The sequence below is a fragment of the Oncorhynchus nerka genome, linkage group LG9a (assembly GCF_034236695.1).
Source record: "Oncorhynchus nerka isolate Pitt River linkage group LG9a, Oner_Uvic_2.0, whole genome shotgun sequence".
NCBI classification, from domain to species: domain Eukaryota; kingdom Metazoa; phylum Chordata; class Actinopteri; order Salmoniformes; family Salmonidae; genus Oncorhynchus; species Oncorhynchus nerka.
This window is the reverse complement of record NC_088404.1, coordinates 37305189-37328730: the sequence shown is the minus strand read 5'-3', so window position 1 is coordinate 37328730 and position 23542 is coordinate 37305189. Positions and strand designations below refer to the sequence as shown.

Below are 23542 nucleotides of genomic sequence, written 5' to 3'. Positions count from 1 at the left end.
ACCCTCGGTCTGGGGCTCCATGCAAGATCTCACCTCGTTGGGAATCAATGACCATGAGGAGGGCCTCCCGGGTGGCGCAGTGGTTAAGGGCGCTGTACTGCAGCGCCAGCTGTGGCATCAGAGACTCTGGGTTCGCGCCCAGGCTCTGTCGTAACCGGCCGCGACCGGGAGGTCCGTGGGGCGACGCACAATTGGCCTAGCGTCGTCCGGGTTAGGGAGGGCTTGGTCGGTAGGGATGTCCTTGTCTCATCGCTAACCAAGGTTGCCAGGTACACTGTGTTTCCTCCGGCACATTGGTGCGGCTGGCTTCCGGGTTGGATGTGCAGTGCGGCTGGTTGGGTTGTGTATCGGAGGACGCATGACTTTCAACCTTCGTCTCTCCCGAGCCCGTACGGGAGTTGTAGCGATGAGACAAGATAGTAGCTACTACAACAATTGGATACCACGAAATTGGGGAGAAAAAGGGGTAAAAAATAAATAAATTAAATGATCATGAGGAAGGTGAGGGATCAGCCCAGAACTACACGGCAGGATCTGGTCAATGAACTGAAGAGAGCTGGGACCACAGTCTCAAAGAAAACCATTAGTAACACACGCCGTCATGTATTAAAATCCTGCAGTGCACGCAAGGTCCCCCTGCTCAAGCCAGCGCATGTCCAGGCCTGTCTGAAGTTTGCCAATGACCATCTGGATGGTCCAGAGGAGGAATGTGAGAAGGTCATGTGGTCTGATGAGACAAAAATATAGCTTTTTGGTCTAAACTCCACTCGCCGTGTTTGGAGGAAAAAGGATGAGTACAACCCCAAGAACACCATCCCAAGCATGGAGGTGGAAACATCATTCTTTGGGGATGCTTTTCTGCAAAGGGGACAGGAAGACTGCACCGTATTGAGGGGAGGATGGATGGGTCCATGTATCGCGAGATTTTGTCCAACAACCTCCTTCCCTCAGTAAGAGCATTGAAGATGGGTCGTGGCTGGGTCTTCCAGCATGACAACGACCCGAAACAGACAGCCAGGGCAACTAATGAGTGGCTCCGTAATAAGCATCTCAAAGTCCTGGAGTGGCCTAGCTGGTCGTCTAGGGCATTCGGAACAGAGTAAAAGGAGCAGATTTTTGGCTGTCGAAGAATATATTCAAGGCATAATGTACAGACAAGGGTATGGTAGGATGTGAGTACAGTGGAGGTAAACCTAGGCATTGAGTGATGATGAGAGAGGCTTTGTCTCTAGAGGCACCAGTTAAGCCAGGTGAAGTCACCGCAGGTGTGGGGGGTGGGACAAAAGGGCTATCTAAGGCATATTGGGCAGGGCTGGGGACTCTACAGTGAAATAAGACAGTAATAACTAACCAAAACAGCAATAGACAAGGCATGTTGATATTAGTGAAAGGCATGTGTAGCAGAGTGATAGGATAGGTGAGCAATAGGTGAGTCAGGGAGCCGTTCAGTAGTCGCTACTACGCTAGGCGAGCAGGAGACACGGCGATTCAGACAGCTAGCGGGCCGGTGCTAGCAGATGGGCCTTCGGCGACGTCGCAACAGAAGAGTCTGTTGAAACCACGTCGGCAGACCAGTCGTGATGGATTGGCGGGGCTCCGTGTCAGCAGTAAAGGGTCCAGGACAATTGGCAAAAGAGGTATTGTAGCCCAAGAATTAGCTGGTGGACCTCTTCACCAACCCGGGAGATGGGCCTAGCTCGAGGCTAGCTCAAGGCTAACTGGTGCTTGCTTCGGGACAGAGACATTAGCCAGGAGTAGCCACTCGGATTGCAGCTAGGTAGCTGCGATGATTCGGTGTAAAAGTTCAGAGCTTGCGGTAGGAATCCGGAGATGTGGTAGAGAAAAAGCAGTCCTAAATGCTCTGGGTTGATATCGTGCTGTGCAGACTGGCAGGTATTGACTGAGCTGAGGTTGCTGGAGCTGAGGTTGGCTGGTGGCTGAGTTAACGGTGAAGACCGCCAGCAGTGGCTAACTGACTACTAGCTAGTAGCTAGTTAGCTGGCTAGCCTCTGATGGGAGTTCTGGTTCAAAATAATAAAAATAGCAGATCCGTACCACATTGGGTGAGGCAGGTTGCAGGAGAGTATATTCAGTCCGTAGATGGACAGTGAGATTAAAATATATCAGAAATATATCCAGAAAAAACGAGGATAACGATATTTACACACGTCAGACTGCTACGCCATCTTGGACGACGCTGTTTGAGCTGCTGTTAGACAGATTTTAATTTGGTTTCTCAAGGGGAGGCAGTACAGTCTTGCCCTCTACCTGTGTCGGTTCAGATAGGACAAGTTAAGCCTGATACAGAGGCTATTTCTTTTGTGCTATTGCCCGTTTATATTTGGTAAATCTACTGTATGATATGGATCTTCAAAACCTGTAAATAAATGTACACTCTGAGCAAGCAGTCTTGCCTTCTGATGATGTCATTCCCTTACAACTGCTACAAGGTCCCTATTTTACAATTCCATAGGCTAATCAAAAATAATGAAAAAGGTGGTCTAGCTGGGTACACATGAGCACTAGGCTAATTCACGAGACCTTATAGTTAGTATGCCCTGATATCAGGATATGTCAGTGAAAAGTTTGAATTAACAGAGACTGAAACAGTTACATATGATGACATATGTATAATCTCAAAATAAGCTGAAACTGTCAATAATAAAACACAAACAGTCACTTCTGGACAGGGTAGACTCTTCATCACCACTCTATAGCCTACTGCACAAACCTCATTGCTACAGAACTGTTTTTCATAGGTTAATGTTGCATAGCAGCATACGCTTATGTTTTTAAAGTCAAGTAGATCTTGGCCTCCATTTTGACTCAAAGTGATCTTGGCTTAGAAAAGGTTGGTGACCACTGCAATAGGGAATACTGTGTACACACACAAATCCTGTCCAGGATCTAGTCACAGCCATAAAAAGCACTCTAACCTCTCACTTCAGCAGTGGCGGTTCTAACTTGTATGGCTCCCTGGGCGAACCCCCCCTTCAGCTCCCCCGACCTCGGGCTTCCGGTGGGGAGACCTGAGGTCAACCTACCCCCACCGCCCTCCCCATCTTGTACTTCTGAGTGGGAGACCTGCCCAGGCAGTAGCCTGCCAAGCTCACAAACTAGAATCAGGGCGCTCACTCCGACAAGGTTAATTGACCCACAGTCCCACAAGGTGACGAGATATCATTGATGTGACGTGCAAATGAGCAATAGAAAACCGATGGAGCAAACGTCACCATTCAAAATTGTTTTGTGTGTGCACCCTGTGCCGCCCCGGCAAGATGCTGCCCTGGGCGGCTGCTCATGTCGCCTATACCTAAATCCGCCACTGCACTACAGGCAGCTCCAGAATGAATACATCACTTTGTTATTGATTATATTCTACACCGTGGGATACGGCGTCACCTGAAGGACTGAGCTGATGTTATGATCACAATCACACAGATAATACCTGATTGGCTTGTGGGATGGAGCAGCTCTGCTCCTTTCCCACATGAGGGGTACACGTGAAGAGTACAACAGACCTATCAATGCACATGAGCGGCCAAATCATATCAGGAGATGTCAGGGATGACTGAGTGACTCACCACACCGTAAAGCGAGATTCTGTTCACCATGTGCTCCCAGGCGCTGCCCACGGTCTCTTAGCCAGGCCAAAGTTGGTCTGAGGGGCACTCTTCACACTGGACACCACCAACACATAGTTCATCTGTAGCTGGTAACCCAGGCCACTGACCAGGCTCTGCAGCCCACAACCACTCAGAAACACAGGGATTGAATTGTCTCTGAACCATTCTTTATCATACAACGCTACCTACTCACATGGTGTGGCTCATTCCACTGTGATAACCTGAGGGGTATACCACAAAGCAGGATCAATGATTTAGCCAGCTAACTATCAATGATTTAGCCAGCTAACTTGCCTAAATATTCTGTATTAACGTTATTTTTTAGAAATGGGATGGTCGAATTGACTCAACAATCAGAAACAGATCAGAAACAGATCGTTATTTAGTTATTTCTGGTTATCAAAGTTAGCTGGCTAACTCATTGATCCTGCTTTGTAGTATACTACAACATGTACATAAAATGTGTTTTCAGTCATGGCTGTCAGCCAGAGTGACCCTAGAGACCAGAGCCTATATGTTGTGTAACAGCACTTCAGATTTCTTTGTCCGATATCCACTCCCTAAATTATAATTCAGTAGGGGGAGTCAAGGGAATGCAAGCTGAATTTCAAGAATGTCTTTGATTACATTTTCTGAGAATACCTACACTCAGGCATCCATGAGTGGGGCAGACATGACCACATCGATCTAGAAATACTGCAGCACAGCAGACTGTTTACAAGGCTTTGAGCAGTAAAACATACTTTAATGGCAATGATTAAATGACCCGAGTGACTATTAAAAAAGATCTGGAGATTATGTGCATTATGTTGGACACCTGCTCTAAGGCTGGTATGATGTAAATAAGGGGGTAACTCTTATAAACTCTACTTCTGTTTTTTGGTCTATTTGTCTCTCTGCTCCTCTTCCCAACTTATTATTTCCGTCACTGAAGTTTGAAAGGACAGGCCCACTGTTTCCACAGCCTCCAGGTTCTTCATGGCATAGCTATTCTGTCAGGGAACATGCGCACTCTACAGTACATTATGACAGACAGTTTTTACCATCCATATCAACATATTTGCAAGAAACACATTTTAGTTACAGTAATCAAATGCTACTCAGTGACAGGCCATTTTTTCTCTCTATTGTGATGTAAGAAGGGTCAAGAAAATGATTTGCCTTCAACACCATTTCAGTCCATTGTCTATAATAGTTACAGTAGTATCCAGAGCTACTGTAAGCCTTATCATAGCCACAACTGTGGGAATATCCTTTCAAAAGTGCTAGGCTTTGCATTTAGCGGCTGACCTCAGACTCTAGGACATTAAGTTGTATCGTCTCGGACCATCACCGTCCGGTGTATATCCATTCTCAAACACATCTATGGTTCAAGCTAAAGTAACTAAAACAACTGCTCTAAATAACTCTAAATATTAGACACATCTGCTACATTGAATTCCTCTCTGTGTAAAAAGGTAACACTTCTACAGCAGGGAGGCAAGCAACAATACAGACAACATCTTGGTGTTATTATACTCTTTATAGTGTTCTCTCAAATATAGAGTACGTCTAGATTCTGAAATACACATTTTTTAATTCATTTATTCAACATAAAAACACTCTTTTTGATTTAGCTTATTTTTAGACATATTGTTTGTAGCAATATACTCTTCAAAACATGTCAAATTACCAGAGTGGTCTCTCTGGTACTTTTAATGATATTACCAATTTTAAAGATAGGAATTGACGTTATAGGTCATTAACCAATCACAACCCTCCTTTAGGATTGCACATTCAGAAAGTCACCAGAAGAGGGAGTTCCCCTTCAATCCATTTCCCAATTCACTGTGTTTGTTGGTGGTATGCATACGTTGCATCATACCTTAAGAATTGTATGTACTTGTAGAGTTCCAAACAATATGTCTTGAAATGAACAAAATATTAATAGGGTAGTTTTGAGATATTATTATGTTAAATGTTGAATAAATGAATGTGACATTTTTATTTCAGAATCTAGACATTTTTACATTTACATTTAAGTCATTTAGCAGACGCTCTTATCCAGAGCGACTTACAAATTGGTGCGTTCACCTTAAGACATCCAGTGGAACAGCCACTTTACAATAGTGCATCTAAATCTTTTAAGGGGGGTGAGAAGGATTACTTTATCCTATCCTAGGTATTCCTGAAAGAGGTGGGGTTTCAGGTGTCTCCGGAAGGTGGTGATTGACTCCGCTGTCCTGGCGTCGTGAGGGAGTTTGTTCCACCATTGGGGGGCCAGAGCAGCGAACAGTTTTGACTGGGCTGCGCGGGAACTGTACTTCCTCAGTGGTAGGGAGGCGAGCAGGCCAGAGGTGGATGAACGCAGTGCCCTTGTTTGGGTGTAGGGCCTGATCAGAGCCTGGAGGTACTGAGGTGCCGTTCCCCTCACAGCTCCGTAGGCAAGCACCATGGTCTTGTAGCGGATGCGAGCTTCAACTGGAAGCCAGTGGAGAGAGCGGAGGAGCGGGGTGACGTGAGATAACTTGGGAAGGTTGAACACCAGACGGGCTGCGGCGTTCTGGACGAGTTGTAGGGGTTTAATGGCACAGGCAGGGAGCCCAGCCAACAGCGAGTTGCAGTAATCCAGACGGGAGATGACAAGTGCCTGGATTAGGACCTGCGCTGCTTCCTGTGTGAGGCAGGGTCGTACTCTGCGGATGTTGTAGAGCATGAACCTACAAGAACGGGCCACCGCCTTGATGTTAGTTGACATACACCATATTTTAGAGCACACTATAAAGGAGGATAACGACACCAAGATGTTGTCTGTATCATGTACGGTTCACAGATCATAGGGTCTTACAGGAAGAATGTATTGGTCTAAAAATGGCCTAAAATGACCACTTTATTCAGGATTTTCTCAGAAATAGTTTGTGATACAAATGTAAAAATGACCTCAAACATCCTTCCTCCCAATAAAGTTTATTTGTGAGAATTGCCAAACAATCTGAGATACCAAAAATATTTTCTGCTCCCGCCTACCTGGAATCACACTACAACCAAGATCTACAGTATCAGTAGATATCAATACTCAACGTGTTAACTGATAATCTCAATGATTCAAGTAAATTAGCTTCAATTCAACTGTATTTGCTGTATATTGAGCTATTGTGTACTGGACTTTTAAAAGCATAGGGCTGCAAAAAGTGAAAAAGACCAGTCCCTTTTGGCCTAATTGCTAAAGCTGTGCACATAGCTCCCGCTGTCTGTATCTCCTTGTCTCTCTTCAACACTCAATTTCTATTGGGATTTCAACTGCCTAACTACAGTAACCCCTGCTGTTATTGAGAACTAATTGACGAGATTCCCAGAGAGGGAATGATTAAGGCTTTAGAATGTGTGTTGAATTACCCACTCTAAAGAGTATGCAATTACTCTATTAATAACCTGAATAATTATACCTAATTTCATAAATGACCACACATCATCTCATTCACATGTAAAAAATTATGGAGAATTGTGTCAGTATTTCCATAAATACAGAAATTATATGCTGGCTGTAACTAATAAGGATACATTTTATAAGTGTCTTTCCACAGGCATGCCTTTCCCTCTCAAGTACCCAATTGGGATGACAAGATGTTCTTTTGGTTGACCAATTCTGCTGCATCTAGAGCAAATCAGTGAAAATATGAAATGTTTAATTGAATTCCTCCACAATTATTTACAGTGTCTGGGTCCGAGACTAAACTGACAGCTGGATCTTACCAGTGGAGACACACCGGGGATGCGTGGTGACCAGATCCTGACCTTGACTCTTGGTGCATTGCTGCTGTCTGATCATAGGCACGTCGACATACTGCACTGGCCAGGGTCCGAAGACTTCTGTAGCTGGGCTGAGGGCCAGTAGCACTGACAGACTCCTGTTCCCGCGAAGAATCCAACTCTGGAGGACAGATAAAGCGCTCTCAGCGGCTTGACAAACAGACACAAAATGTGGCACATGACTGTCTGTCTCAGATTCTCACTCAACAACCTCAAACTCAATGCATCACATATCATTAACTGATCACTGATGAAGGACAAATAGGATGGACACTCACTAAGAAAAAACAAACAAGCTTATGCAACAACTTCAAGAATCTAAACTTTTATAGTTCTTACATAAATATCGCATTCCATTTACTTAATGCTGATAGACAAGGTTACAGTTCATTACTCATTTTACTCTCTTATGGCCTTGAGTTCCTGAGACTTCAGAGCAACATTTTTTTGTTGTTGTTGCTGTTAACGCATTAGGGAAAAGATCAGATAGGTATCAGATATGCAAATAATTGGCAAAAGATCTGAATTGAGCTGCCTGTGTAAACGTAGCCAGATGAGGATCGGTCTGGAGAACACCAGATTAGAATCCAAAAGAAAATCCAAACAGATTTAGGATCCAATAGGATTACTTTTGATTTCCAATAGGATTCTGATAGAAGTAACACAAAGTGTTTTAGGATTGGCGAGAATCCTATAGGATCCGAACTCACCTGATTCAACTCATTCAGGGCCTGATGGTTAGTTAACAAGTTGATTCAGGTGTGCTTGTCCAGGGTTACTGCTAAATGTGTGCTGTTGGGGGAACTCAAGGTGAGTTTGGAAACACAGATCTACAGATTGTCCGCTATAAGCACCCACTGTTCTATTTCTCCATTGTATGATTCCATCTTGTGGTGAAAGTGGAAATAGATTCAGTTTATGATCGCATTGTACTGTAAATGTTCAGCTGTCATATTCCCAGTCTATGTTTATATCTCTAGAGAAAACATTACATTTCTTATGGTATAGCCATCTCTATACCAGCCATCAGATTATCTAAATGACTCAACAAGGATTCAGGCAGAACATAGTTAACCAGACTCTCAGCCAAGGTCAGTGAAGTGTCTGCTCCCTCCCTGCCAGGCAGACAGGCTTGCTGCTCAGGACATCGCTAAAGCCGTCAGCTGGAGCCATTGAATGCCATGCTGATCACAGTCTGAGGTGCCAGTGATGGGGCTGGAAATGCCCTCCTTAGCCATCTGCACTGTAGAGGTAACTGCCTCCACAATGCCAGATGCCAGCTGTGTGAAACAGAGGGAAAAAGTCAGGTTTTGGGGACAGAAGTCGTGTTGTTCAACAAGCATTTTAAATTGACTCCGAGAAAAGCGTCCTTGCCTTCTCAGGGGGATACTGTAGAGCTGGGATCTTCTCCTCCAGATCATCCAGTCCTTTACAGGCCAGACTGTTCACAGCAACAACTAGAGATAATTCAATGAGTCAGTGTAGATGAATGCGAGGAGACAGGTTAAATAATGATTTTCAAACCTTCAGACATGGATGGTGTATGTGTGCAATTCAGTGGGAGAATGGGCAAGAGAAAATGTTTAAGTGCCTTTGAACAGGGTCTGGTAGTAGGTGCACCGATGTGAGTGTTTCAAGAACTCCAACGCTGCTGGTTTTTTACATTCAACCATTATCTTCAGACCTTATTTTGTGACCGAGGGACCATCATGACCTGGCATATGACATTTAAAGTAAACCTTCCTCTCAAAAGATTGGACTTCCATTGGATACAATGGTCTTGCACCACTACTACTACCACATTTCATTTTAAGCCCCTTTAAATACACCCAAAGTTACTTTAAACACAGTTGTGGTCGGACGTTTACATACACCTTAGCCAAATACATTTAAACTCAGTTTTTCACAATCCCTGACATTTAATCAGAGTAAAAAGTCACTGTCTTGGGTCAGTGAGGTAGAGAGTAGTAGAGAGAATGATTTATTTCAGCTTTAATTTCTTTCATCACATTCTCAGTGTGTCAGAAGTTCACAGACTCAATTAGTAGTTGGTAGCATTGCCTTTAAATGGTTTAACTCGGGTCAAAAGTTTCAGGTAGCCTTTCACGAGCTTCCCACAATAAGTTGGGTGAATTTCGGCCCATTCCTCCTGACAAAGCTGGTGTAACTGAGTCAGGTTTGCTCGCACACGCTTTTTCAGTTCTGCCCACAAAATTTCTATAGGATTGAGGTCAGGGCTTTGTGATGGCAACTCCAATACCTTGACTTAGTTGTCCTTAAGCCATTTTGCCACAACGTTGGAAGTAGGCTTGGGGTCATTGTCCATTTGGAAGACCTATTTGTGACCAAGCTTTAACTTCCTGACTGATGTCTTGAGATGTTGCTTCAATATATCCACATAATTTTCCTGCCTCATGATGCCATATATTTTGTGAAGTGCACCAGTCCCTCCTGCAGCAGGCACCCCCACAACATGATCCTGCCACCCCTGTGCTTCACGGTTGGGATGGTGTTCTTCGGCTTGCAAGCCTCACCCTTTTTCCTCAAAACATAATGATGGCCATTATGGCCAAACAGTTCTATTTTTGTTTCATCACACCAGAGGACATTTCTCCAGGAAGTACGATCTTTGTCTCCATGTGCAGTTGCAAACTGTGGTCTGGCTTTTTTTATGGCGGTTTTGGAGCAGTGGCTTCTTCCTTGCTGAGCGGCCTTTCAGATTATGTTGATATAGGACTCGTTTTACTGTGGATATAGATACTTTTGTTCCTGTTTCCTCCAGCATCTTCACAAGGTCCTTTGCCGTTGTTCTGGGATGATTTGTGCTATTCTCCCCAAAGTGTGTCCCATCTCTAGGAGACAGATCGCGTCTCCTTCCTGAGCGGTATGACGGCTGCGTGGTTCCATGGTGTTTATACTTGCGTACAATTGTTTGTACAGATGAATGTGGTACCTTCAGGCGTTTGGAAATTGCTCCCAAGGATGAACCAGACTTGGTTCTTGGCTGATTTCTTTTGATTTCCCCCTGATGTCAAGCAAAGAGGCCCTGAGTGTGAAGGTAGGCCTTGAAATACATCCACAGTTAAACCTCCAATTGACTCAAATTATGTCAATTAGCCTATCAGAAGCTTCTAAAGCCATGACATCATTCTCTGGAATTTTCCAAGCTGTTTAAAGGCACAGTCAACTTAGTGTATGTAAACTTCTGACCCACTGGAATTGTAATACAGGGAAAATGTACTTGTGTCATGCACAACCGACTTGCCAAAACTATAGTTTGTTTACAATAAATTTGTGGTGTGGTTGAAAAACAAGTTTTAATGACTCCAACATAAGTGTTTGTAAACTTCTGAATTCAACTGTACACAAGATAATCAGCAGGATAAAAAACAATAAAATCAAACATTAAACTAAACAAGTACACTAAACATGAGGACAGGATAAAAGCTAAAACAACAGAGAATCTGGATTAACCTGTGTGAAGAGGTGTGTCTTAAGTTTGGACTTGAATATCTGTATGGATTGTGAAGTTCTGACATGGAGAGGGAGGGAGTTCCAAAGTTGGGGGGCTGGCACTGATAAAAGCCTGGTCTCCCATGGAGCGCAGCCTGGTGCCAGGGAGGATGAGGAGTCCAATGTCAAATTAACGTAGTGAACAGGTGGGAGTGTAGGGATGCAGGAGATCAGTAAGGTATGTGGGCGCCTGTCCATTGAGTGCTTTGTTGGTGATTATGAGCAATTTGAAGATGATCCTGTATTGAACTGGGAGCCAGTGGAGTTTGATGAGGGTGGAGGTGATGTGGTCCCAAGGTCTGGTGTGTGTGAGGACTCATGCAGCTGAATTTTGAGTATGTTGTAGTCTGTCCAGGGTTTTGGCGGAGAGTCCATAGAGCAGGTGTGTCAAACTCATTCCATAGAGGGCTGAGTGTCTGCGGATTTTTTGTTTTTTCCTTTCAATTAAGCCCTAGACAACCAGGTGAGGGTAGATCCTTAACAATTAGTGACCTTAATATATCAATGAAGTGCAAGGGTGGAGGGAAAACCTGTAGACACTCTGCCCTCCGTGGAATGAGTTTGACACGTGTTGTATAGAATGGCTTGACAGTAGTCTAGATGGGATAAAACAAAGGCGTGAATGAGGGTTTTAGCAGTGGGGTCAGTGAGAGAGGTGAAATGTGGTGGATTAAGGCTGTTAAGGTTGATTTGGTGATGTTCCGGATATGGGGTTCAAGTGACGGAGTTGGGTCGAATGTTTACCCAGTTTCTACCTTTAGGGAGTTGGGGCGCATGAGCATGATCTATGTTTTGTCGTCATTTAGTTTTAAAACGTTATTGCTCATCAAAGTTAACTTCACGGAGACAGTAAACAACAAAATAGGAGAGTGGCCGGGTGGAGTTGGGTTTGTGTGGAGGTAGATTTGTGCATAACAGGTCACACACAACATAAATCTGAGTCCAAAGTGACGGAGGATCTGACCAAGAGGTAGCATGTAAATATTAACACTGAGCCTTGTGGGACACCTTGTCATACACGGGCTTGGGCAGTCCTGCAGTTGCCAAGGGAGACAAATCAGATAGATAGGAGTGGAACCATGCAAAGGGTGATCAGGTGGCGAATCGCATCTCTGCATGTCTGGCAGACATATCAGTGTGGATGACGGATCACCACCTCAAGCTGAACCTCGGCAAGACGGAGCTGCTCTTCCTCCCGGGGAAGGACTGCCCGTTCCATGATCTCGCCATCACGGTTGACAACTCCATTGTGTCCTCCTCCCAGAGCGCTAAGAACCTTGGCGTGATCCTGGACAACACCCTGTCGTTCTCAACTAACATCAAGGCGGTGGCCCGTTCCTGTAGGTTCATGCTCTACAACATCCGCAGAGTACGACCCTGCCTCACACAGGAAGCGGCGCAGGTCCTAATCCAGGCACTCGTCATCTCCCGTCTGGATTACTGCAACTCGCTGTTGGCTGGGCTCCCTGCCTGTGCCATTAAACTCCTACAACTCATCCAGAACGCCGCAGCCCGTCTGGTGTTCAACCTTCCCAAGTTCTCTCACGTCACCCCGCTCCTCCGCTCTCTCCACTGGCTTCCAATTGAAGCTCGCATCCGCTACAAGACCATGGTGCTTGCCTACGGAGCTGTGAGGGGAACGGCACCTCAGTACCTCCAGGCTCTGATCAGGCCCTACACCCAAACAAGGGCACTGCGTTCATCCACCTCTGGCCTGTTCGCCTCCCTACCACTGAGGAAGTACAGTTCCCGCTCAGCCCAGTCAAAACTGTTCGCTGCTCTGGCCCCCCAATGGTGGAACAAACTCCCTCACGACGCCAGGACAGCGGAGTCAATCACCACCTTCCGGAGACACCTGAAACCCCACCTCTTTAAGGAATACCTAGGATAGGATAAAGTAATCCCTCTCACCCCCTTAAAAGATTTAGATGCACTACTGTTCCACTGGATGTCATAAGGTGAACGCACCAATTTGTAAGTCGCTCTGGATAAGAGCGTCTGCTAAATGACTTAAATGTAAATGTAATGTAAATGGGTGTTCCGGAGGCTCCAAGAAGCAGGGGCATTTTAATGCATAGGCAAACCTGGGCTGTAGCCAGGCCATAGTAAAAAAAAAAAAATGTATCCGTAACGAGGAAGGTAACATCTGCTATGGCACTACTACAACTTTTAAGGCAAAGGAAATATTTCCCAATGTTTCAAAGCTTTCTTTGGTGAAAAATTAACTGAGAACAACAATGCATCAGGAAAGATAATCACGTAACGCTGATGTCCCTTGAAAGCAGCATCCTTCGTGGATTGGATTTTACCAACGTCATCAAGGACTTCTCAGCTAGGAAAACAAGAAGAAAATTATTCTAAAAGGTAAGGACGTTTATTTATTAGCCTAATTTGTGCTCTGTTTTGTGCCTATAGTTGTCTAAGGTCCTGTCCATGGTCATGGTATATGACATTAGTGTGTGTGTGTGCGCGCAACATCTGTGTTTGCAGTTAAAATCTGTTTATAGACAGTGTCAAATGCTGCAGACATGTCCAGAAGGATGAGGATGGAGATGTTCAGAGGTCATTCACTACCTTTACCAAGGCAGTTTCAGTGCCATGCATAGCCCGGAAGCACGACTGAAGTGGTTCGAAAAGTTCATGAATGGCCATGTGTTGTTGGATTTGTGATGCTACTGTGGTGGTAATTCTGACCAAAAGGTGAGAGACTGTATGCTTAAAAACAACTTGATTACAAGATTTTCAAAAATGGAGCAGTTAACCATGCACTTCAACTGTGCTGAGTTAAGGCCCAATGAATCATAGCTGGGTCTCAGCTTTTCTAGAAAATGTACAACCTCGTTTGTCTACGTAGCAGTTAGCAAATGTGCAGAAACAGGCCCCGGGAACACAGGAGGTCACATACTGCGGTTGCACCCAAGCGGCTCATAAATCTGTATTTATGATTAAGTCACACAAAATAAGTTTGTATCAGTAAAAATACTTACATATAACAATAGACAATTATCTAAGTAAAACAGCACAGTATGCCTAATTAAACAGTGTAGTATGTAATTAGTATTACATTTCCACCACACTATAACCCATTCAAGCACTTTGGCGAGGAAGGGGAGGTTTGAGATAGGTCTGTCGTTGGTGTGGAGCTCAGGGTCCAGGCCAGATGTGAGGGATGCATTTACAATATTGACCACCAGGGGGCAGAGAACAGGAAGGCATGTCTTTATTACAGTTTTTCTCAGTCGCTTTGGTGCATTTTTCACATCATCCCTAACATGTGCAAAATAATAAGTGCATTTCTCAGAACAATTTGTACAAACTGCAATATACAATAGATATGTATCTAAAACTAGTCAGTCACTAAAAATCCTTAGTACATCTCTCAAAAGTAAATATTCATGCCAATGATCATGTCCGTGTCATCAGAATGATAAGTCATTGAGTCATTGTTCACGAACAAGGTCGTCAAAATGTTTAGGCATGTTGTCAATGTAATTGTGTACTTTGACAGTATTACCTGATGTAAATTTAGGCTACAGTTTGGATGTCAGTTACTGTATTGAAAATGCACAAGGCTGCACTTCTATGGCATATATCAATTTCAACAGTACTATTTACATATTACTGTATGTGGGTTATTGATTGAAAGAGACTGGACAACCCAAGGGGCACAAAGGAAAAAAAACGAAATTAGAAAGAAACACAGGAAACCACCCCTAAGGCACAACTTTGCCCGCAGCACTGTTGTGCTGTCTCTACACATCCAGACGTTCCTGTCTGTCGGCCCACCTATTCTCATCCACGTCACAACGGATATTTTCCCTTCCAATACAACGTGGAAAGAATCTTTTGGAATGCCTTATCCATCCTCTGCAGGCGTCTACTGTGATGTCCTCACATGCTGCATCCATTGCAGCCAGCAGGGTCATCTGTGTGTGTGGCTGACGATCGTACACCATCCACCTACCTCCATGCTGAAAATAACTCCTCAATTGGGTTAAGGAATGGTGAATAAGGTGTGAGGAATTCTATGAGCATCCTCGGGTGGGTCACAAACCATTGCCTTATGATGTTTGATCGATGGAAACTCATATTATCACAAATGACCACGTACTTTGGCAAATCCTCTCTAAACAGACCCCTCTCATCATCAGGGATGAGAGCCCTGTAGAGAGTATCTAAAAAGTTGAGTAGATGCTGGGTGTTGTATGGCCCTATAAGGGGGATATGGGTTAGGACACCATGCTCCGAAATAGCAGCACACATGCTGATATTTCCTCCCCGTTGGCCTGGCAAATCCACAGTAGCTCTGTGACCGATGATATTCAGACACCGCCTTCTACATTTGGTCAGGTTGAAGCCAGCCTCATCCACGTATACAAAGTTTTGAGAGGGTTCACTTGATTCCAACTCCATTATACGCTATATCCCAGAACACAAAGTTTAATTTGTTTTGGTAAGGACGAGTGACATAAAATGTACATATATTGCATGTTCCTTCCACAGCAATGGAAATGTGTGCAGTTTATGCTTACTGTACTATGTATCACTATAACATGTTGCTGTAAAGTAGTTACATAGATATGTTTTACCTGTACATACTGGTACCGTAGCTCCTTAACTCTGTCCTCATTCCTTTGGAATGGTACGCGGTACAGCTGTTTCATACTAATCTGGTTTCTATGCAGCACCCTGTCGATGGTTGAGATGCTAAACGTATGGATGTTTTCAAAGACATCGTTGTCTTCTATAATGGTCGTTTGTATTTCCCTGAGTCTCATGGCATTGTTTGCTAGGACCATGGCGCAAATAGCCTCCTCCTGTTGAGGTGTGAAAAGGCGTCCTCTGCCACCGGTTTGAGGTAATCTTGCAGTCCTATGTGGGGAAAAATGCAGTGATGCATCGCACACTTTCACATAGACAAAAACTATGCGAACACACATTTTACTGTAAAACATACAGGTGGGTGCATGTAAGGTGCAGTATGTATCTGTATAGAGTATATTTCTGTATGCTGTGAAATACAAGTGGACTACTGTAATATGAAGCATTGTAGGAAGTATACAGTATACTGCTTATATACAGTAACAGTGCACTGTACATTGGTGGACATACCTCTTCTCTCTTCGAAATGTTTGAACTATTGAGGACACGGTTGATCTCCCAATATTCGTCTGCACCCTTCGACCCGCCTCAGTCATTGTAAGGCCATGATTGACAACATGGTCTACAATAGTGGCCCTTATGTCATCAGATATGCGCCTATGTCCTCTTCTGCCTCTTCCTCTGTTTTGCCTTCCACCATGCATCCTTGCTCCTCTTCTTCCTCCTCTTGGCTGTTGACCCTGTTCGTTTCCTGGTCCATCCATTATTAGAAAATTGCAACTCTGTGTTGTGGTCTGTCTCTATATGCTTGCCAATAGATTCTTCATGAGATGCACCTTTGAGCAATTTAGACAACTGGTTGATTGTTGGTTGAACTAACACTTTATATTCCTTCATGAGTGAGGGTCAATTTCACCTGCACGATTCATCAATTCACGTTTTTGTACAAAAGGTCTAATAGAAATGTGTAAACTATGCTTGACAGTTTATGACAAATAGTTGAACAATTTTGCATGTAATGGCTTATGCAAGGAACTAATGCCTAGATGTTTTGAGGGGTAAGACTATTCAACAGAGAACCATCTACCATATTTTGATCAACATGACATGAGCAATTGATAATGTGGAAAAAAGCTGTCACTTGTACATTATCAATTGCAATTTGTTCAAATGAATAAGAAATTGCTTTAATGATGTGCACAAGTGACTAGATGATTTGGAATTTGTACAAGTAGGATCAAGAATTGCACTTTTGATCTAAGAAATGCACCAAAGTGACTGAGAAAAACTGTAAGCATCTGGTAAAGGGAGCAGCAGGTTGTGGTTATGGACTTAGAAAAATAGTTCAGTGATGGTGATTTAATTGACAAGGGAGAAGACATTAAGTCTGTTCTCAGGTGGTGAGTCAGGCAGTCATGAAATCTGTCACAGATTTCAGTGTCTGTAAGTCTGTCTGTCCATCCGCCCTGGACTTTCACCAATTTACCTATTCCAGCTTTATCACCAACTTTTTTGCTGTGAATGCAATGTATTAGTCAAATCTATTGACACAAACCTATAAGTTAATATCCTTCTCACATATATGTTTACATTGAATGCAATGCATTGACTTCTATGCATCAATATCCAGTCTGTGGAGGTGGGAGAGAGGAAAGAGAGGTGGAGGTGAGAGAGAGAGCGAGAAAGAGATGGGAGGGAGGGAGGGACGGAATGGGGGAGGAGGGAGAGCATGAGAAGGGAGAGATTGAAGGAGTGTTAGAGAGAAGGGGATAGGCAAAGAGAGGGGAGAGAGGAAAATAATTAATAGAAGAGAGAGAGAAGGGAAGGGGGATAAATAGGAGGTTGAGAGAGAAGGAGGGAGGCACAGAGAGGGAGAGAGAACGGAGTGAGAGAGAGAGGGGGAAAGAGATAGGGGTGTATTTACTACAGTGTATTAACATAAACATCATTTGGTTGACGTTCTTCTTTTTCCAATTTACTGCAATGTATTGATATCAATGTCACATGTTGTGAAGATTTTACTATTGTTGGTTATGCCCATAAAAGTGTAGAAAGTAGAAACAGTTCAAGTCTGCTAGACCTGGCTCAGCCTACTAGAACTGGCTCTATGAAGAGCTGGCCCTAGCCCAGGAGTAATTCTCAGACTCAACCACACAGCTACAGATAATCAAACAAACAGCAAACCCTCACAGTGACAATATGAGTTAATTTACCACTTTCCATGTATTGCACAGCATCAATATGCATTGAATTATTATTTTTGAGGTGCTGTATGTTAAAGGTACTGCAATGCAGTAAGATGAACATCATTTTATCACTTAATGTTACTGCAATGTGTAGCAGTATAGACTATATGGTACTGTACAGTAGTAGCTGAATGTATGGTTAAGCACAAACTGATTACACAGACTCTCTATATGTCTTGAGGCAAGGTGATTTACTCAAAATGTTTGCGGTGCAGTATTTGACTACAGTTAGCACTAAAGCAGGGGATCAATGTACTCACGCTGAGTCTCCAATGGGTCGATGACAGGCTCGATGCTCCCCACTGACAGGCTGCTGGCCGTCCTGGCCGTCCTCTCATACACCCCACACACAGAGCATGGGAGCAGTTGTGTCTGCTTGGTGCTGGCGTATGGCCTCAATAACCTCACAGGTAGAGTCTACTGCAGGTACAGTTGAAGTCGAAAGTTTACATACACTTAGGTTGGAGTCATTCAAACATGTTTTTCAACCACTTGTTAAACAAAATATAGTTTTGGCAAGTTGGTTAGGACACCTACTTTGTGCATAACACAAGTAATTTTTCCAACAATTGTTATATTGTTTATTAATTTTTGGGCCGAAATTAAAAATCTTGTGCGAGCAAGGAGGCCTACAAACCTGACTCAGTTACACCAGCTCTGTCAGGAGGAATTGGCCAAAATTCATTCAACTTATTGTGGAAAGCTACCCGAAACGTTTGACCCAAGTTAAACAATTTAAAGGCAATTCTACCAAATACTAATGGAGTCTATGTAAACTTCTGACCCACTGGGAATGTGATGAAAGAAATAAAAGCTGAAATAAAGCATTCTCTCTACTATAATACCGACATTTCACATTCTTAAAATAAAGTGGTGATCAACTATAGGCTTTTTACAGGATTAAATGTCAGGAATTGTGAAAAACTGAGTTTAAATGTATTTGGTTAAGGTGTATGTAAACGTCCAACTTCAACTATAGGCTCAGGAGTCTGACAAACATATTTTTCCTGAGAGACATGAAACAACCATTCACTCCTCATCTGAGACATACATGCTCAATTCTGGAAATGTGGGACCCATGTCATCCACAAAGTTGACTCAAGATTGCCAAAAATCACCTGGAAGGTGAAGTATAAAAAAAGAGTATAAAAGTATAACTTTTTGGACGACACAGGTCCCATTACGCCTGGCGAAAACCAAACACTGCGTTCCACAGTAAGAACCTCACACCAAAATACAAGCATGGTCATGGTAGTGTAATGGTTTGGGGATGCTTTTCTGCCTCAAGACCTGGACAACTTGCCTTAATAGAAGGAACCATGAATGCTGCTCTGTATCAGAGAATTCTACAGGAGAATGCCAAGCCATCAGTCTGAGTTGAAGCTGAAGCACAGCTGGGTCATGCAGCAAGACAATGATCCAAAACACAATGAAGTCAACATGAAAATGGCTAAAAAGCAACAAATTAGAAGTTTTGGAATGGCCTAGTCAAATCCAGACCTAATCCCAAATTAGATGTGGCGCAGGATTGAAACAAGCAGTTTATGCTCGAAAACCCTCAAATGTCGCTAAGTTACAGCAGTTCTGCATGGAAGAGTGGGCCAAAAGTCCTCTACAGCGACGCAAGCGACTGATCAACAACTACAGGAAGCGTTTGGTTGGAGTCATTGCAGCTAAAGGCGGCACAACCAGTTATTGAGTGTAAGAGGTATACTCCAATTCTGTTGCAAAAGGGTTCTGAAACGGAAGCAAACGGAATGAAACGGGGAGGGACCTACCTGAATTTGTCCAATAGAAACTGGAGTTTTGCTTCAGTTATAAACAGTTTCCGTAATGACTACACCCGTCTGGGAGCTTGAAAGGAGAGAGAGCGTGCATGGCGGTGTGATCAAAATACACCATATGAGTAGCCTGTTATTGTACCTTTCTTAACCATATAAAATGTTGAAAATAGACCCTTAACTGATCCAAATTGTTGGATAATTAGGCCTAAGCTGTATGGTGCATTTGAATTTAGACCCCTTGACTTTTTCCACATTTTGTTACATTACAGCCTTATCCTAAAATTGATGAAATAAGAATTTTTCCTAATCAAATCTCCCCATAATGACAAAGCAAAAACAGGTTTTTATAAATGTATAACATTTATTTTAAAAAATAAAACAGAAATAGCAACTTTACATAAGCATTCAGACCCTGTATTTGGAGAATTTCTCCCAATCTTCTCTACAGATCCTCACAAGCTCTGTTAGTTTGGATGGGGAGCGTCGCTGCACATATTTTTTCAGCTCTATCCAGAAATGTTCGATCGGGTTCAAGTCCGGGCCACTCAAGAACACTCAGAGACTTGTCCCGAAGCCACTCATGCGTTGTCTTGGCTGTGTGGTTAGGGACGTTGTCCTGCTGGCAGGTGAACCTTCGCCCCAGTCTGAGGTCTTGAGCGCTCTGGACTAGGTTTTCATCAAGGATCTCTCTGTATTTTGCTCCGTTCATCTTTCCCTCGATCCACCACCATGCTTCACCGTAGGGATAGTGCCAGGTTTCTTTCAGACGTGACGCTTGGCATTCAAGCCAAAGAGTTCAATGTTGGTTTCATCAGACCAGAGAATCTTGTTTCTCATGGTCTGATAGTCCTTTCGGTAACTTTTGTCAAACTTCCATCTGGCAATTTTAAGATAAAAGGCCTGATTAGTGGTGTGTTTTAGAGATGGTTGTCCTTCTGGAAGGTTCTCCCAGCTCCACAGAGGAACTCTGGAGCTCTGTCAGAGTGACCATCGGGTCCCTGACCAAAGCCCTTTTCTCCCGATTGCTCAGTTTGGCCAGCTCTAGGAAGATTCTTGGTGGTTCCAAACTTCTTCCATTTAAGAATTATGGAGGTCACTGTGTTCTTGGGGACCTTATATGCTGCAGCAATGTTTTGGTACCTTTCCCCAGATCTGTTCCCCCACACAATCCTGTCTCGGAGCTCTACAGACAATTATTTTGAGCTCATTGCTTGGTTGTAGCTGTGGGACCTTACATAGACAGGTGTGTGCCTTTCCAAATCATGTCCAATCAATCAAATTTATCACAGGTGGACTCCAATCAAGTTTTAGAAACATCTCAAGGATGATCAATGGAAACAGGATGCACCTGAGCTCAATGTCATCATAGCAGTGGTTCTGAATACTTAAATAAGGTATATATTAATATATATAAATGAGCTAATATTTATAAAAAACTGTTTTTGCTTTGTCATTATGGGGTATTGTGGGCAGATTGATTATGAAAAAAATATTTTAGAAGAAGGGTGTAGTGTAACAAAATGTGGAAAAGGGGAAGGGGTCTGAATGCTTTACTGGTGCACTGTAGCTTGAGTCTTCAATACATTTAATAAATGGATTTCATAAAGGTATCACTAGACACTTTAAATATCGCCACTTTAATAATGTCTACATGTCCTATATTACTCATCTCATATGTATATACTGTATTCTATACCATCTACTGCATCTTGCCTGTGCCGCACGGCCATCGCTCATCCAGATATTTATATGTCCATATTCTTATTCATTCCTTCACATTTGTGTGTAATAAGGTAATCATTGTGAATTTTTTAGATTACTTGTTAGATATTACTGCACTGTCCGAACAAGAAGTGCAAGCATTTCGCTACACTCGCATTAACATCTGCTAACCATGTGTATGTGACCAAAAAAAATGTGATTTGACTTGGATAAGTGTGTCTGGTAAATATATGCTGGCCTGGACCAGAGAGATCAAGAATGGCATTTTATTTTATTTCGACACAGTACAGTTTAGACAGAATCTATTATATAATACAAACCGTAATCTAAAATTACAATTTGCAGAAGGAACGTCCACATAATTGTATATATCTTTTTTCAAACAGAAATGGGGTGTGCAGGCCTCCCGGGTGGCGCAGTGGTTAAGGGCGCTGTACTGCAGCGCCAGCTGTGCCATCAGAGACTCTGGGTTCGCGCCCAGGCTCTGTCGTAACCGGCCGCGACCGAGAGGTCCGTGGGGCGACGCACAATTGGCCTAGTGTCATCCGGGTAAGGGAGGACTTGGCCGGTAGGGATGTCCTTGTCTCATCGCGCACCAGCGACCTCTGTGGCGGGCCGGGCGCAGTGCGCACTAACCAAGGTTGCCAGATGCACTGTGTTTCCTCCGACACATTGGTGCGGCTGGCTTCCGGGTTGGATGCGCGCTGTGTTTGGTTGTGTATCGGAGGACGCATGACTCTCAACCTTCGTCTCTCCCAAGCCGGGGAGTTGTAGCGATGAGACAAGATAGTAGCTACGAAAACAATTGGATACCACAAAATTGGGGGGGGGAAATAACAAGACAAAACAAACATTCAGATAGGATGATGGGGACAATTTCAGTGAAAAACATTAGAGTGCAAAAGCACTTGTGCAAAGTTTCAGAATGATAACTTCCAAAATGAGTGTGCGACATGACATTTATCATGAAGTCACCCAGGTGTCCCACAGACCAGCTGTATCTACTGTCTCCATTTCACTTTGGCCATTGTTGTGGACTTTAAGAGTTTTCCTAGTATATGTGATGTTTATACATTATACGTTGGGTGGAAAATGTCCAAATCAAAGAGAATGTTTTTGTAAAGATGAAATGTGAAGTTAGTTGTCTAAATTGGATCTGAGTAAAATCTAGACCGTGCCTTATAACTTTGACGCCCAGAGAATTGCCCTAAAGGCAAGGAACCGCCCACATCCAAGCCGAGGGTATAAGACATGTGATTTAAGAATTAACATATATGACTACCTTGTCTAGCCCGGGCCTACGAACTGTTAGCTTGTTAGCACAGGCCTGCTAACCGTCTGAACCACCGCGTCCCAATAACTCTCTGACCCCATTTACTTTCTATCTCTTTTTGATTTGTAATTTGTTTATACCTTCCGGAAACCTGCCTCACCCAATGTGATACGGAATCGCTATTACTTTTAATTTTATTTTTATGACACACTCAAGAACCTCCAGACGCTAACCAGCTAACTAGCTACAAGCTATTTAGTCATTGTTAGTTTTTAAAAAACCTGGATAACACTCGCCAGCCCAGCTTCCCTGCCCATCCACCGCTGCCCCCTGGACACTGATCTCTTGGCTACATAGCTGACGCACGCTGGACTGTCCATTAATCACGGTACTCCATTCTGCTTGTTTGTTTTACCTGTCGGCCCAGTTGCCTAGTCAACGCCATTTTACCTGCTGTTTGTTGTGCTAGCGGATTAGCCTCGCCTACTGTTTTTAGCTAGCTTTCCAAATTCAACACCTGTGATTACTGTATGCCTCGCTGTATGTCTCTCTCAGATGTCAATATGCCTTGTATACTGTTGTTCAGGTTAGTTATCATTGTTTTAGTTCACAATGGAGCCCCTAGATCCACTCTGCATACCCCTGTTACCTCCTTTGTCCCACCTCCCACACATGCGGTGACCTCACCCATTACAACCAGCATGTCCAGAGATACAACCTCTCTCATCATCACCCAGTGCCTGGGCTTACCTCCGCTGTACCCGCACCCCACCATACCCCTGTCTGTGCATTATGCCCTGAATATATTCTACCATGCCCAGAAACCTGCTCCTCTTATCCTCTGCCCCCAACGCTCTAGGCGACCAGTTTTGATAGCCTTTAGCCGCACCCTCATACTACTCCTTCTCTGTTCCGCGGGTGATGTGGAGGTAAAGCCAGGCCCTGCATGTCCCCAGGTACCCTCATTTGTTGACTTCTGTGATCGAA

General features: G+C 43.7%; 1 pseudogene; it reads right to left on the bottom strand.

Annotated features, from left to right (window-relative positions):
• LOC135573295 (perilipin-1-like) overlaps nt 1-18776 on the bottom strand; it is a 30962-nt pseudogene extending 12186 nt beyond the window's left edge.
• Between the last annotated feature and the right edge of the window lie 4766 nt (nt 18777-23542).